The sequence below is a fragment of the Engystomops pustulosus genome, chromosome 5 (assembly GCF_040894005.1).
Source record: "Engystomops pustulosus chromosome 5, aEngPut4.maternal, whole genome shotgun sequence".
Classification (NCBI taxonomy): Eukaryota; Metazoa; Chordata; class Amphibia; order Anura; family Leptodactylidae; genus Engystomops; species Engystomops pustulosus.
Genome location: NC_092415.1, coordinates 149,043,954 through 149,060,082, shown reverse-complemented (window position 1 = coordinate 149,060,082; position 16,129 = coordinate 149,043,954). Strand labels below are relative to the sequence as shown.

At 40.9% G+C, this 16,129-nt stretch overlaps 1 long non-coding RNA gene across 2 annotated transcripts in view; it reads right to left on the bottom strand.

Annotated features, from left to right (window-relative positions):
• Window positions 1–600: 600 nt before the first annotated feature.
• LOC140134207 (uncharacterized) overlaps window positions 601–16,129 on the bottom strand; it is a 39,994-nt gene continuing 24,465 nt past the window's right edge. For both annotated transcript variants that reach the window (XR_011856124.1, XR_011856123.1), the window contains exon 3: window positions 601–750. This is a non-coding gene — a long non-coding RNA (uncharacterized lncRNA). The remainder of the gene's footprint in view (window positions 751–16,129) is intronic.

Here is a 16,129-nt window from a genome sequence, read left to right as displayed (position 1 = left end):
ACCCAACCTTCAAAGCTTCAAACGTGCTTCAAACATGCTTCATACTCACTAACTGCATGCAACTTAAACTCTTTGTTATCCAATTCTGGATACTGATGACTGTTTCAAGCAGCAACATTTTTGTTTATTAAATTATTTTTATTCCATTCCCTAAAAAAAAATGGTTGGACCATTATACAAGCTCTTATACCTCTTGTGTCTCCCCCTCATCCTCATAGATTGTAAGCTCTTGAGAGCAGGGCCCTCACTCCTATTGTTTCATATGACTGTTCTTACTCTCTACTGCAATGTCTTATTTTATTTGTATATTTGTATATGTTCCTAAGAACCTGTAAAGCACTATGGAATTTGATGGCACTTTATAAAGATTATTATTATTTTTTTTATTTAGATTACTATTATTAAGAAAGATAAAATCAGTAATGCATCTGTTTGCATCAAGTTATAATAGGAATCATTATGGAAGATAAAATATAAAATATGTATATTTGGTTTCTCCAGAGTCATGTTGGTAGAAATAAAAAGATTTATTAAAACAAAGATTTATTTAAAGGCTAAAGAGGAACATAAAAGCAGTCATAGGGCAACTTTGTCTTTCCATAGGCTGTATATAGTTAGTATAAGGTTCTGTTCATCTTTGCTGGTTATGCCCAGTGCATAGCTACTTAGTTCCTGCTTAGGGTTAGTATAATAGATTCTCCAAGTCTAATGTCCGCTCCCTGATGGATGCTCTGCAGGGTCCGTTGTGGGCTAGAAAACACAAAAGGGACAATATAAGTTTAAAACAAAGGTCATCAACAAATAAAAAACCCACACATTTGGACCTCTGTTCCACTCTTTGAGATTTTAACTACTGTATGTACATTTGAAGAAACCTGGTGCCAAGACTTTCCACACATATTATTCCCTTAATTTGTGAAAACAAATAAAAAATCTAGATTCAAAAATACAAAAAGTACAGTATGTGAGCCAAAGAGTGTGTGTTGTGGACAGTAGCTGCAACTGTTTGCTCAAAAATCATGGGACACTAATTCTGTAAACAGAAAATACTCAATCTCAAAAGTTATACTATCTTTTATGGGCAATAGAGCTTAACTTCTGCAAATAAATCTAGAAAAGTCATACACCTGTGAATGAAACAAACGGCTCCTGATTAGTCATGGTAAGACGTCATGAGTTTGTGATTTCATGCCTGAAGGAACCAGGGGAGATTTAAAGGCGGGAGAACATTAAACTATATTAATTCCAGAAATTAACCTGATTGTACATTGTGCAGCTGCTAACACATTTTTTTAATAGAGGATAGAAGGAGATAAAGAATGTCTTGGTTGAAGTCCTCCGAGGGGAGAGATAAGGAAGTCGGTACAAGGAGATTTACATCAAGACAATCTTAGAGACCATGCCTGCATATGTGTGATTCATTGCATACGCATCATATAATATATATATATATTTGGACCAGAGACTCAATACATTCAGAGTGGCACATGGGTATTAGTGTGTAGTCTAAAACAGTTAGAACAACAACATGCGGCCAGAGCAAAGACCACAGAATTGCGGCTCCACAATAGAATAGCTACCTAGTCGGCTTCTCACCTGTACAGTTTTGACCAAAGTTCTGGTTGCTGAACCTGGTTATATATAAGTATTGTTCTTCTGTGGGTTACTAATAGCTGGGAGTTGGGAAGTGAAGTCATCAGCCATCATAGATTTCATTAGTTATCATTAGAGATGGGCGAATTCATTCTAACAAAGTGGAATTCGTTTCGAATTTCAGGAAAACTTCGGTTCTGCACATATCCGAAGTTTACAGTGATTCGTGGGAACTAATTTTTCCCTGGCCACAAGCACAACATGTTACATGGGGCAGAGAACTCTGGAACACCCTCCATCACACGTGCTGACATTTAAGCCAATCAGGGACCGGCAGGCTTATGTGATGTCACAGCCATATAAAAACAAACGACCATTTGCAATCTCGTCTTTTCACACTGCATGTGCAGCTTCTAGTTGCTTGTAATCAGTAGCTGACAGAGTGATTTGTTGTGTCAGTTTTTGGGGTTCTGTATTCCCCAGATTTCAATTCTTTTTTGTTGCTAAAGTAGATAACAAGAAATCCATGTCAAATCCACATAGTTAATGGAGTGATTTTTGTTCAAAGTCCAGGTTATCAGTTTTTGGGGTTCTCGATACCCCAAATTTCTATTCTTTTTTGTTGCTGAAGTTGATATCAAGAAATCCATGTCAAATCAACATAGTTGGTGAAGTGAAGTCCTGGGTGTCCGTTTTTGGGGTTCTGTACTCCCCAAATTTCAATTAATTTTTGTTGTTAAAGTTGATATCAAGAAATCTGTGTCAAATCAACATAGTTGATTAATCAATATGTCAGGTGGCAGGTGGAGCAGGCACAGGTTGCAGCACAGTAAGGTGACATCACAGCAGGGGTCAGTCTGTGAGGCCAGAACTGCCGGTATTATCTAGCGGCAGTGTGTTGATAAACAACCCAATGGTTCTCTATTGATTGACTAAGTCATGCACTTCCTCACAACCCCAGCCAAGAGTCTGTGGGTTCGTCAGATACCTGTTCTTTCCCTCAGCCAGAGATCTACTAGGTGGCCTGGGCTCAGCGCCACTATATAGCAAGGACGAACTCTTTGAGGACATTCAGCAGCTGCTTGGCAGTGAACAGGTGAGGCAGACATCCGCTGCTTCGTGCAGTATGCTGGAAAGTGGAGATGTGGACAGTGGCACGGGAGGTTTTGTTGCACTTGCAAGTAGTCAGGCTGTGCATACTGAGACCGTTGAGGAGAATAGCAGTGACAGGGAAACACAAATCAATGATGATGTAGCCAATCACACTTGGGAGCCAGGTGAAGCAAGGGCTTCATCATCATCCTCAGGAGAGGATACCACTCATGTAGGATATCTAATAACTTGCAAAATATGTAATATATAGTATATTGGTTGCACCATACGCAAACTGAAAAAACAATAATCGAACACATTAATGGAGCTTACACAGATCCAAACTCTTTGCCCAACTATTTAGTGTATCCAAGCATTTTTGTGACACACATCCAAATTTCATTCCATGTCTGTTCAAATCACTAAAAGGGTTAATTTCCCTATGAGGGGTGGAGTTGGAGAGAGCTATTTTTGTTGTTCGAGGGCTTTTGGAGTATGACTCTCAATACCAGCTCTCCCCATAGTTTAAACCACAAGACAGGTTTGCTATATTTATACCAATTTCTTTGTCATTTATAATTAACCATATATTTATCTTTCAGGCTTACACATACTTTACCACTTGTATAGCTTTGTTTTTGTTTCTCCCCCTCTTTTCATGTCACATCCTCTTTATGTATAAACATGTGTTGCATTTCCTTCGTACTTTGTTACACCTAAGGAAGATGCGCTGTTCACACCGCGTCATCTTTTTGATATTGTGTACACCTCATGTTTTTACTCAACTATGGAATAAAATTTCCATGTTTTTAACAGGACTTACTGGAGGGCCTTTCCATTTTATGTCTTCATCATGATTTTAATCGCTGGCCAGGGTTTTAATGTTCTATGGATTTAAATAGTGACCATCTGCTTTTATTGTTAGTTGGAAAAATAAGGGAGAGAAAGATAGTTAAGAGGATCATATTATGATGATATGATATACAGGCAGTCCCCGGGTTACGTACAAGATAGGGTCCGGAGGTTTGTTCTTAAGTTGAATTTGTATGCAAGTCGAAACTGTATATTTTATAATTGTAGATCCAGACAAAAAAAATTTTGGCCCCAGTGACAATTGGAGTTTAAAAATTTTTTGCTGTAATGGGAACAAGGATTATCAATAAAGCTTCATTACAGACACCTCACAGCTGATTATTGCAGTCTGGGACTATAGTAAAGCACTTCGAAAGCTTCACCAGAGGTCAGAGGGGTCCGTCTGTAAGTATGGGTTGTCTGTAAGTCGGGTGTCCTTAAGTAGGGGACCGCCTGTATGTGTTTTTGAAAAAAATGAATTTACATAAGGGACTTTCTGTTGCTTTGTTTAGACCATGAGGTTTCATATCTAATACATCTCTTTGTTTTTTTTAATTTCTTAAAGTGATTGGGTACATGTTCAGATATCCAGTCTAAAGTTGTTATTTTGATGTGTGATTCTCCAGTTGTAGTTGTTCTTTTTTCAATGTCTAGATAATCCATGTTTTTCATATTCAGATTTTATATTACATCGATTGTATTAACTCTTTTGTGTAATTCTTTTATTGTTCTACCCACATACTGCCTATTGCAATGACATGTTATTACATAAATTATATAGTTCGATTTGCAACTCAGATGATATTTTCAATTAAAGGTTTCTCCAGTATAAAATGAAGTGACAGACTTTTTATTGTGTGTTATTTCTTTAGAACATATGCATTTAAATGCACCTGGATACAACAGGTTTTTCTTTTTTATTGTTGCATTTTAATTGTGGTTTTTAAATCTACTTGGAGCCAAAAGTGATTCTCATCCTATAGGTGATTTTTGTTTTTGGGGGATATTTGATCGTATAATGGTATCCTTTTTCAGGATGTTCCTGCTTTTTTTTTTTACTAGAATTATTTCCATTTCTCCATGTTCAGTATTATATGTAGTTATGAAGTTAATTTTGTATTGGTCCTTTCCAGCCTTATAGGGTTGTTTATACTTTGATTCTACTAGTATATCTTGTGTTTCATCACTGGCCTTTTCAAATACTAATTTCTTAGGATAGTGTTTTTCTTTTATTTTTTTTTTTTTCAAAATAGCAGTTTGTTTTATGTATGTGTTCTGGTCTTGATTCTTAAAAACCGGCTATGGGGTTGTCAGGCTCCAGGATTAGTGGACCCACTGGACCACCGTGGACAATGACATAAGCCGACACCTTGGACTGGAATCTAAATGGCACCCGGTTTTCACCAGAGCCTGCTGCAAAGCAGGTTGGACTTGTTACGGCATGGTACCACCATGTCTTTGCATAGGAGTGACTTTGTCCACGGTGGCAGCCAAGGCAAGGCACACAAACGTTGAACAGAATCGTAGTCCGGGCAGGCAGAAGGTCAGGACGGGCAGCCTGGGATCAGAGTCAGGGACATAGCAAAATGTCAAGGCAGGCAGTGGAGGAGCATAGTCAGGAACGGAATTAGGGTCACAACAGGAAATCACGAAAACATTGCAGGGCATAGGAACTAAGCTTTCTCTAGAATACAAGGCACGAAGATCCGTCAGGGTGTGCAGGGAGAGGCTGGTTTATATGGAATTCTGGGAAATGGCCAGCGCCAATAAACAAGGCGGTGGCCCTTTGACTCTTCTGAAGACAGCACCCATGCGTCCTAGGAGACGGGGACGTGCGAGCATGGCCGGAGGAACAGGGACAGGTAAGAGGCGCCACGCTTGCAAGCAGAGAGGGGCACGGGTGAGCCCCCGTGACAAGGTTATATTATTATGCCATTTTTTGTAGCGGCTGCTTTTATAGTCTAAGTATTGACAATCATTGTTTTTTTAAAAAAAAAAAACTTTCCATCTTTATTTCATCTTTACTATGTTTAATTAGGATATGAATAAATTAAATTTTTTTCGCTATCCAAATTTTTTGTAAAAGAAATTCCCCCATCATTTTGATTCAAATGATCACAAAAGGTTTTTTGCTGTTTCAGGGGACCCCTTGCATAATATGAAGAGGTTTTCAATGTAACAACGATACAAAATTAGATTCTCTGCCCTCTTCTTTTCTTTAAAAATATATATTTCTCCTGAAAGCATCCAATAATTAGATTTGCAAATCTAGGTGCTACCCTAGTCCCATTGGTTGTTCCTTTTATTTTTAAAAAGTACTCAGCGTCAAAGATAAAATAGATATTTGTAAGGATGTTGATTAGTTTTTTTTGGGAAAAGTAGTATCACATTTAAAAAAAAAGTTCAAGAAATTGAATGCCCTTCTGATGCTCAATATTAGAATATAATGCTGAAATATCTAGGGTTAGGAAATGGTAGTCTTTTCTCCCTTTGGTATGTTTTAGTTCTCTAATAAGTTGAGTTGAGTCCTTTATAATTCTATCGAGTTTAGTTATATAACATTGAGATAGTTTGTCTATTGTGAAAAGTTACAGTTTAGCGAGTTGGTGCCTGATATTATGGGTCACTCTCATGGATTTTCTAAGGACTTGTGTATTTTTGGGGGTTGGTAAAAGAAAAGCCTGGAGGTATTTTGTATGTTGAGTTACATTTTATTCAAATATAAATATTTTATTCAGAGATAAATGTAGTGTGTAACAATTTTTTGAACGGGCAATTACACTGTCTACAAACCAAAAAGAAACTATGACATCACTTCCGGGGTGGGTTTGGGGCCATTTGCTCTATGATATAAAGGAGAATGTGTTTAAACTTTTTATATCCAATAATACACAATTATAGATTAAAAAAAAGATGTTTAGAGGTTTTTTTTTTGCATATCTTGGTAGATTGTATTGCTTTGCCAAATTATTTCTTTTTAGACTTAAGTTACAAATATGCTGTTCACAGACATTTGTGATGGCCATCACAAGTAAATCATGTTTACTTCTTGACCATTTTGCAGCTGCAGCTTGTACAATCACCAGTGCAAAGATGCAAATTCTGCAAATAGGAACATAAAATCAAGCAAACATGCAAAAATAAATAAAGAGCTGGAAAATTATTTTTTCATACAGTGAAGCTCATCCCCTACCTAATCATTATGTGACAGGAAGAAAGGGGTGAGGGCGGCACAGTAAAGCAATCGGATTAAGATCCAGGTGGGTGCAAGCTCTATGGGCCCGACTCGAGGCTCCAGACGAATCCAAAGAAAACAACAGGAGAGCAGCACACCGTGGTGATCAGTATTTATTCATGCACCAGTGGTAGTACAATGCGAAGTTTCGGCCAACTCCATGTAGCCATGTAGCCATGTAGCCAATACTGGTGATCAGTATTTATTCATGCACCAGTGGTAGTACAATGCATGAAAATGGCTACATGGAGTTAGCCGAAACGTTGCATTGTACTACCACTGGTGCATGAATAAATACTGATCACCACGGAGTGCTGCTCTCCTGTTGTAATCATTATGTGAGTTGCATCCATTTGGTCTGCAGGTAGATGTGTCAAATCTATGGAAGATTTTGCCACAATTGAACTTAAAGGGAACCTGTGATCAAGAACAGGAACAGTAAACACCCCCTATTGTACCTTTGTTAAAAAGTGCAGTGCAGGCATCCCAGCTTAAACCTGCCTCCCCCAACAAGTAAAATCTTTCCACAAACTTTTTCTACCTTTTTCTAGTTGGCTTTGCCCACCACTCTTTGGCTCCTTGCATCACAGTGTGCGTGAAATGGTGAGAAGATCTGCAGTTCCCCACATGGTTCGATGCTAAATTCACCATGCAGTGAGAGGGACAGCATTCTGGGAAAGACAAGAAGGTGACAGGTAGAACCTTCTGTCTGCTCAGATTGAGATATGAAAAAACTCTGAGCTGTCAAAAGTGTCAGAATTTGACTCTTTGTCTACTCATTACCATATCAGAAGACCTTCAGGCCGAATCGTGTTAAATTTGTTAAATCCATACCCATGATATTATGTTTAACGTGGATTTTATTATCCAATAAATAAAGAAAGAAATATTTTAGAAGATTCTTTTGGACGGAGTACCTGTTTCTTTGGTTTGTTGGAGTGATACAGTATTATAAAATGAAAATTGTAATGTAAACACCAATGTATATTTTTAAGAACTGTATATATAAAATGCATTGTAAAGTAAAATAACAGTATAATTTGGACATTTTATAGCATTGTTCTGCTTATCTACAGTATAGATCTACTAATTTAGCCATCTTTTTAGCCATGTTTGTTTGCACAACAAACAAAACATTTCTGAAGAAAATCATTACTTATTTTTATTATCTATGATATGAGATAATCTATTTATTTTGTTTTACAAGTGTTGAATAACTAAAATAAAATCATTTTATACTCTGCCATAGTAGATTTTTACATAAATCCTTCAGGATGCTGTCTTTAAGTGATGCTTTTACAAATATGAAAAGCAAGTTAAAATTGAGTTGTAATATACAGACACAAAACGATAAAATTATGTTTTGAATATGGCATTGTCTTATGCAGATATTCATACTGTGATAAGTAGTACTTAATTAATAACATATATTTGATGTTTCCCCCTATATCAGGGGTAGGGAACCTATGGCTCGGGAGCCAGATGTGGCTCTTTTGTTGGCTGCATCTGGCTCTCAGACATATCTGTAATAAATAGTGATGTCTGCTGTGTCTCTTAGACTGATCACTGGACACAGGCAGTGATGTTACCGCTGTATATGGCCTTTTTAAAACCCAGGCGCCACCGCCGCCATTGTCTAGGCCTGGGTCAAAGTGAAGAGCATGGGAGCAATGAGCAGCTGACTTCAGGGAGCGCTGGAAAGTGAATATTATTTTTTTTTTTTTTTGCTGTGGCTACCTATCTACTTGGGGGCATGTGCTGTGGCTAACTATCTACTTCAGGGCATATGCTGTGGCTACCTATATACTGGGAGTATGTGCTGGGGCTACCTATATACTGGGGGTATGTGCTGGGGCTACCTATCTACTGGGAGGCATTTGCTGGGGCTACGTATCAACTGGGTGCCAGGATTTGGAGTAGTGAACCCCCTAGACCACCTGGAATGTAAGGGGCACTTGGTCTTCACCATAGCCCACCTCAAAGCAGGATGGTCTTGCTGCAGCGTGGTACTGCCAGGCCGTTCCACAGGCGCAACTTGTCCACGGTGGCAGCCAAGGTCGAGGTACAGGATCACTAGGCAGTCTCGTGGTCAGGAACAGGCAGATGATAAAGGCAGGTGGCAATGATGCAAGGTCGTGGGAAGGAGCAAGAGGTCAGGGCTGGCAGCAAAGGAGCAGAATCAGGAACAAGTCTGGGGTCACAACGGGAGATCAACACTTGGGAAGGAAACACTGTGGGCAGCACCAATCAGCGGCGTGCTGGCCCTTTAAATCTGCGTGTGGTGGCGCGTGCTGGCCAGCCAGATGAGAGCAGGAATATGGAGAGGTGAGTGAGATCGCAAAGGGGCGCCGCCACGGAGAGGGGCACGGGTGTGCCTGCAATCCGAGACGTAGATCGCAGGGGCACCCGTGACACTGGGATTACCTATCTACTGGGGGGTATGTGCATATGGTATGGCTCTTATGGAATAACTTTTTAAAATATGTGGCGTTCTTGGCTCTCCCAGCCAAAAAGGTTCCTGACCCTTGCCCTATATTGTCCTTTATCCAAATGTATTTGGTCTTCCAGCCCCTTAACGCTCTGCGACTTACATCAAACTATTAGGATCCCCCAGTCCACCCCCAGGCACACCCCACCGCCTGAACCACCATGCATTAAAGAGAACCTACCACCACGAATCTACCTATAAAGGTAGATCGGGTGGTAGGTGGATGTAAGGGACGTGAGGAGAGCTCTTTTTAGAGCTAATCCTCATGTCCCCGCTAACTTTTGGGAAACTTTATTGACCGAATATGTAAATTTAGTTATGCGGCTACTGGGGCGTGGAGTAGCCGGCATGAGGCTACACGGCACGGCTACTCCACGCCCCAGTAGCCACATCACTCCTCCTACCCTGTTGTGTGCGGCGTGCAGCTCCTCGTAGCTGCGCGCCCTCGTCCGTCATGATGGCGTTCTGCGCATGCGCAGAACGCCGGCTGAGCAGTCCCAGCTCCGAGGCGGGAGCTACTGCGCATGCGCAGTAGTCAGCTTGTCAGACGAGGGCGCGCAGCTACGAGGAGCTGCACGCCGCACACAACAGGGTAGGAGGAGTAATGTGGCTACTGGGGCGTGGAGTAGCCGCGCCGTGTAGCCTCATGCCGGCTACTCCACGCCCCAGTAGCCGCATAACTAAATTTACATATTCGGTCAATAAAGTTTCCCAAAAGTTAGCGTGGACGTGAGGATTAGCTCTAAAAAGAGCTCTCCTCACGTCCCTTACATCCACCTACTACCCGATCTACCTTTATAGGTATATTCGTGGTGGTAGGTTCCCTTTAAAGCTCAGCAGCACACCTGCATGTTACACACACGGGCCTTGGCTGAGCACATTACAAACACAGCTATGCTACATGCATGTAGCATAACACACACAACTCTGAAACATGCATGTAACATGACTCACAGCTCTGCTGTGATGCATGTAACAGAACTCACACAGCTCTACTACATTCCTGTAACATGCAGACAGAGCTGCTACAACAAACTTTTCCCTGCATATAATGTATAAGCGTTCAGTGCAGTGTCTGGCTCCTCCCAATCATGTGGCTAATCACAAAGACATGACAACCTGCTTTAGACTTACTGCTGGGTGAATGACTGTCTTCTTTCATATTGGAGTGCAGGCAGCCGTGGGCCCCTAGGGAGCTAGGACTCTGGACACGCGCATTTTCCGCCGCTGAAACTAGGGCATATTACAATGAAAACATAAAATGAAAACATAAAATTAAAAGATTTGATCTTTCCGTGATTTTGATCTATTTCAGGTTATGGCCTTCACATATTGATGCAATTCATGGTGTTGCACCAGGAATTGAAATGATTGGAATTAACCCCTTACCGACATGTGACGTAGTAATACATCACATGCGGTGTCCTGGTGCATGGAGAGGGCTCGCGGGCCGAGCCCCATCCATATTGCAGCAAAGGTTTACCGGTAACACCCTGGCACCGATCGCGGGTGTTTTCCTGCTGATCGCTGCCGGCAGCCTCAAAAAGATGGCCATCTTTCCAAGGATCGTCGCTCCCCGTGACATCATCGGGGAGCGGCGATCCGTCGCCATGGTAGCCTCGGGTCTCACTTCAGGTTAACCCATGCATTACAATGTGCTATCAGCACATTGTAATGTATGAGGAGTAAATTCCCCATATTCTGCTATACAGTAGTATAGCAGTATATGATAGGGTCTTACAGACAACCTAGGGTTAAAGTACCCTAGGGAGTCTGAAAAATAGTAAAAAAAAAAAAAGTTTAAAAAAAATATAATAAAAAAACCTAAAAACTCAAATCACCCCCCTTTACCTAGAACTGATATAAATATAAATTAACAGTAAAAATAATAAACACATTAGGTATCGGCACATCCAAAAATGCCCGATCTATCAAATTATGATAGCGGTTTTTCACTGCATTTAACCCCGTAACGGAAAATCGCGCTCAAAAAATTAAAAATTCCATAAAAAGTGATCAAAAGGTGGCACAGTCCTAAAAATGATAACATTATAAACATCATCAAAATCAGCAAAAAATGTCACCACACACAGCTGTGTATACAAGTATGAAAAAGTTATTAGCACCAGAAGATGGCAAAATCCCCCCAAAAATTTTTGTACAGGAGGTTTTCATTTTTTTAAATGTATGAAACCATTATAAAACCTATACAAAATTGGTATCCCCGTAATCGTACCGACCCAAAGAATAAAGTAGACATGTCATTTGGGGTGTACGGTGAAATTTGTTTAATCCAAGCCCACAAGAATAAGGCACAAATGCGTTTTTTACCAATTTCACTGTATTTGGAATTTTTTCCCGCTTCCCAGATCACGGTATGGAATATTAAATACCAACATTTTGAAGTGTAATTTGTTCCACAGAAAATAAGCCATCACACAGCTATGTACATGGAAAAATAAAGAAGTTACAGATTTTTGAAGGTGGGAAGTGAAAAATGGAAACGCAGCGTTAAGGGGTTAAAACTGGCATACTAGTCCTGAAGAAAATCCCCCCCAAAAGTTTATATTCTAGATATTTTACCACTTGCCAATGCAAACTATCTTTTAATTACCTGTTCTTCAATTTATGGATTACTTTTGTTCTCTGTTATGGCATTGTTTTTTGTGTATTATACATGACTTCACGGTGTTGTATACTATATGACATTGGCAAATATTGCATAATACAGAAAAGCTTTCTTAAATAACATTCTCAACTAAAAAAATTCTATATTCCTTGCTGTAAATGAGGTCTGCTTCTTCCGTTTGCATTTGTCATTGTTGATCAAATAGCAGCAAGAATGTCCAACTACAGTTAATTTTGCCTGATTGCACATTATTGGGGTTCCTGGTATACTGATTGAAGTAGACTGATTTGTAAGTAGAAGATTTTCAGAACTTTTCCATGCTGTACAGAAAAAGAGCAGATAATTCAAAAATTATCGGAACAGTAAAGATGGGCAGGTTGGTCAAAATTCAGGTTCGACAGGGTAACACCACCAGCGGTGCTAAACACAGAATCTAAGACAGCACACCAGCCACAGGAAAGCAAGGGAGAAGTTTTGGTCTTGTTTCCATTTTTCCCACCCAGAAAAGAAACAAGGAGGACCCATGCTTCAGTACCAGGAGACATGTCAACAGAAAATCCTCCACCACTCTGCCTCTTGGTGCCCATGTTGATGGTCATAGAGGATGAGGTGAAGTGAACATGGTGTTCCACATTGTGCTCACTCTCCCTCCTAAAGTGTTCCTGCTGTGTTGGTGACTTCCTTCTCCTTATGCTGCCCCTTAACTCTTTATGTCAGATGGGAATTCTTCCAGTAGTGTCTCCACTAAAGTGTGATTGTACTCCCTCATTTTAGTCTTCCACTCGAGGAACCCACCCTGTGAGCCTTGTGTGGACTGGTACCTGTTTCTCCTCTTCTTCCACATCTGCCACCATTTCATCTTCATCATGGCCTGAAGAGCTTTTTCAAGATGGCAAAAGATGGAGATGGTAGAGCTGACAATGACATCATGAGCACTAATCATATTGGTGGCATTTTGTAAGCAGTGCAGCACTGAACAAATGTCTCTCATGGAGGCCCAGTTTTTGGTAGTGAAGTGCTGCTGGTCACTACTTCGACTCAGCTGGGCATTCTGGAGCTGAAATTTCACAATTCCTCCAGCTCCTCACACACCCTTTCCAGCATATGGAATTCCATTTAGTTGGTGCATCACATATGAGGCGGTAAGTGGGCAGGCCCAATTTCCTCTTTAGTGCAGATAGGGGAGCAGCAGGGTGTGAATGACAAAAATTGAAACACCCACGAAGCACCTTAACAGCAGCTCCAGCAGGTCTATATACTGTACATGTGACATGTGTTAGCCTAGCTAGACCCACAGCTGCTAAGAGGTTCTGTCCGTTGTCGCAAACCACCTTGCCAGACTTGAGATTCAGCAGCAGCAATCACTCATCTGTCTGCTCCTGAATCTCAGTCCAAAGCTCCTGGGCAGTTTGTGGTCTTTCACCCAGACAGATAACTTTGAGCATTGCTCGCTGCCACTTTCTGATAGCTATCTCATATTTACTCTGTAGGGGCCTGGTCATACATGATTGTGATGGTGCTCCAATTGTGAAGGCTTTGGCCATGCTTTATGGACAAATTTTGGCTCTCTCTCCATGAGTTGAAAAGATGGTGTGGACAGCCTTGGGGATGGGGGTTCTGCAAATGGTGGTGGTGGCGGCAACATCACATCCTTCTTTAGTGGGGAGACAGGTGACCGTGTTACTAGGGTGGCAGTGGAACAGTCCAGGCCAACTAAAGCAGCAGCATTATCAGCATGAAAATATCATTGTACTTCCATGAGGCGGATATTTTACTTTGTGCACTGTTATATTCTTGAAAAATTAAAAATAAAATCTTTAAAAAAAAAAACTAAAGCAGCAGGGGAAGCCTTAGATATTTCCAGTTTTTCGTTGTTTACTCTGCAGGTGCCTGGTCATACATGAGGTGTTCAGATTGTTAAAAGACATCTATCACCAGGATCAAAAATTATAAACCAAGCACACTGAGATACTGATGTGTGCCCCCTTTGGCAGGATCTGTTCTTCTTTTAGCTTCTCATGCCCTTCCTGAACATTTCCTGGGTCCCTGGGCATGAGCCATAGCAGGCAACAGCATGGCCACAGGCTGACCGTTGCACCTTGGCTGACTTTCACTTGTTCTCCAGGGGCTTCCTGACCACCACCTCTTCATCTTAAAGGGGTATTCTCATCTGGGCACTTACATTCAGTTTTATTAATCTTCCATATATAAACATTTCTTCAATTGGATGTTATTAAAAAAAATGTTCCTGTGTGAAGAGAATTTCTCATAAATGTAGCCATGTTGTCCCTTAGAAACGAGATGGCTTCCTCGGATACGGCCACTTCTGATAGATTGAGTGCACAAAGAAACAAAAGGTTATTGTATATAAAATGTCGCACAGCCGTCCTGTGGTAATGATCACTGAATCCTGGTGGTTTGGCAGGACTCTATAGCGCAAGTCTGGCCACCGCTGCCAGAGTATGACGTGGTCGTATCCGAGGAAAGTATCTCGTTTCTATTGGACAGAATAACTACATTTATGAGAAATTATCTTCACACAGGAACATTTATTTTAATAACATCCAATTGAAGAAATGTTTACATATGGCAAATGAATTTAATTAAATGTAAATGCCCAGATGGGAATACCCCTTTAAGTATCACTGCCTTCTACCCATGACGGTTCTAAGACCTCATCGTCACCACTTGCTTCTTCTACCACAGAGCCCTTACTTCTCAGTCTGCATATCACAGAAAGTGAAACCATTTGCAGTTTTGTTTAATCATAAAATCTCTCTTCTCGTACCACCAACACCTTCATCCTCCAATAAAAGGTTGTGGGATTCTATGAACCCCTGCTACTGGGACAGGAGCATGTGTATGGGCCGTGGAAATCCAGCTAGGAGAGTTATCATAAAGTGATTGTTCCATGACTTCCGTGACAGCTTTACTACTTTGAAGGGGAGTGAGGTAGAGGGTTGAAACCCATGGGAGTTGATGCACTGACTGCCATGTTATTTTCCAATACCTCAACTTTGTTTGGTCTGTTGGGGCCTACTAGTGCATGCTGCAAGCCATAACACCTACTTGTACCAGAGGAATCACATCTTCTCCCTGCAGCACCAGCTCCAGCAGCAGCACCACGGCCACAGCCCTGTCCCTTAATTTCCGCTTTCCTCATTTTAAAAGACCCGCAGTACCAAACTATACAGTGACAGCACCTTTAAGATGTAGGTATTACTGCATGTTATTCACTGACAGGATAACATTTATGATCTTGGTATTAGTGTGTGCTATTCACTAAGGCCCCTTTCACACTTGCATTTTTCATGCGCGTTTTCTGCGCGTGCTTTTGACGCTCTGACCCATTGCACTCTGACCCATTGTAATCAATGGGTCTTTTCAGACTTGCATTTTTTTTCACGCACACACGCGCTTTTTTTTTAACGTGCGTTTAAATCTCGACATGCTCTACTTTTGCAAGTCAAACGCACCATACAAATCTATGGAGACGCATCAAAAACGCATCGCAGTCTGAGACACATGCAAGTGCATTGCGTTTTTCACGCAGCAATTGCCATAGAAAAGATAGAGCTCAGTCCTGAGTTCTTTCACGCGCAGGAAACGCGCATGAAAAACGCATTGAAATTGCATTGAAAACGCGCATGAAAAACTGAGACACTGAAGAAACTCTGACTGAAAACTGATTGCACTCTGATGCAAAATGTGCGTTTTTTACTGACCAAACCCTGACGTGATCTGCAACGCAAGTGTGGAAGGGGCCTAACAGAAGCACCATTACAATCAAGTTAAAACTGGATACTATTCACTTAAAGGAGCACCTTTACAATTTAGGTATTAGTGAACTATTCAGTGACAGCAGCACCTTTATGATTTCATTGGAGCTAAAAACTATACTGAGACTTACATAGCTGTCAGTGACAACATATTCAGGCTGCAGCCTTTCATCAGCTCAAGGGGTGACGTCAGGTAAAAAAGTGGAGATCAGTGATGCGCTAATTGTTTAGAGGTCACCGCTAAAGTCTGTGATTGGCTGCAGAGTAAGATGTGACGGATGATGACACTTTTGGGTCTGTGTAAACCAAAATATGGAGTATTCAGTCTCACCCCAAATCAAAAAGAATAAGGTTACATCAAATGAGAGAGCAGTAAACCCATTTAAGGAGCCTACTAAAACAACTCAGTCAACAGTTTCATGTGCCATTGTGCTGTGTACACACTTGCTCAAGTTTAGTCT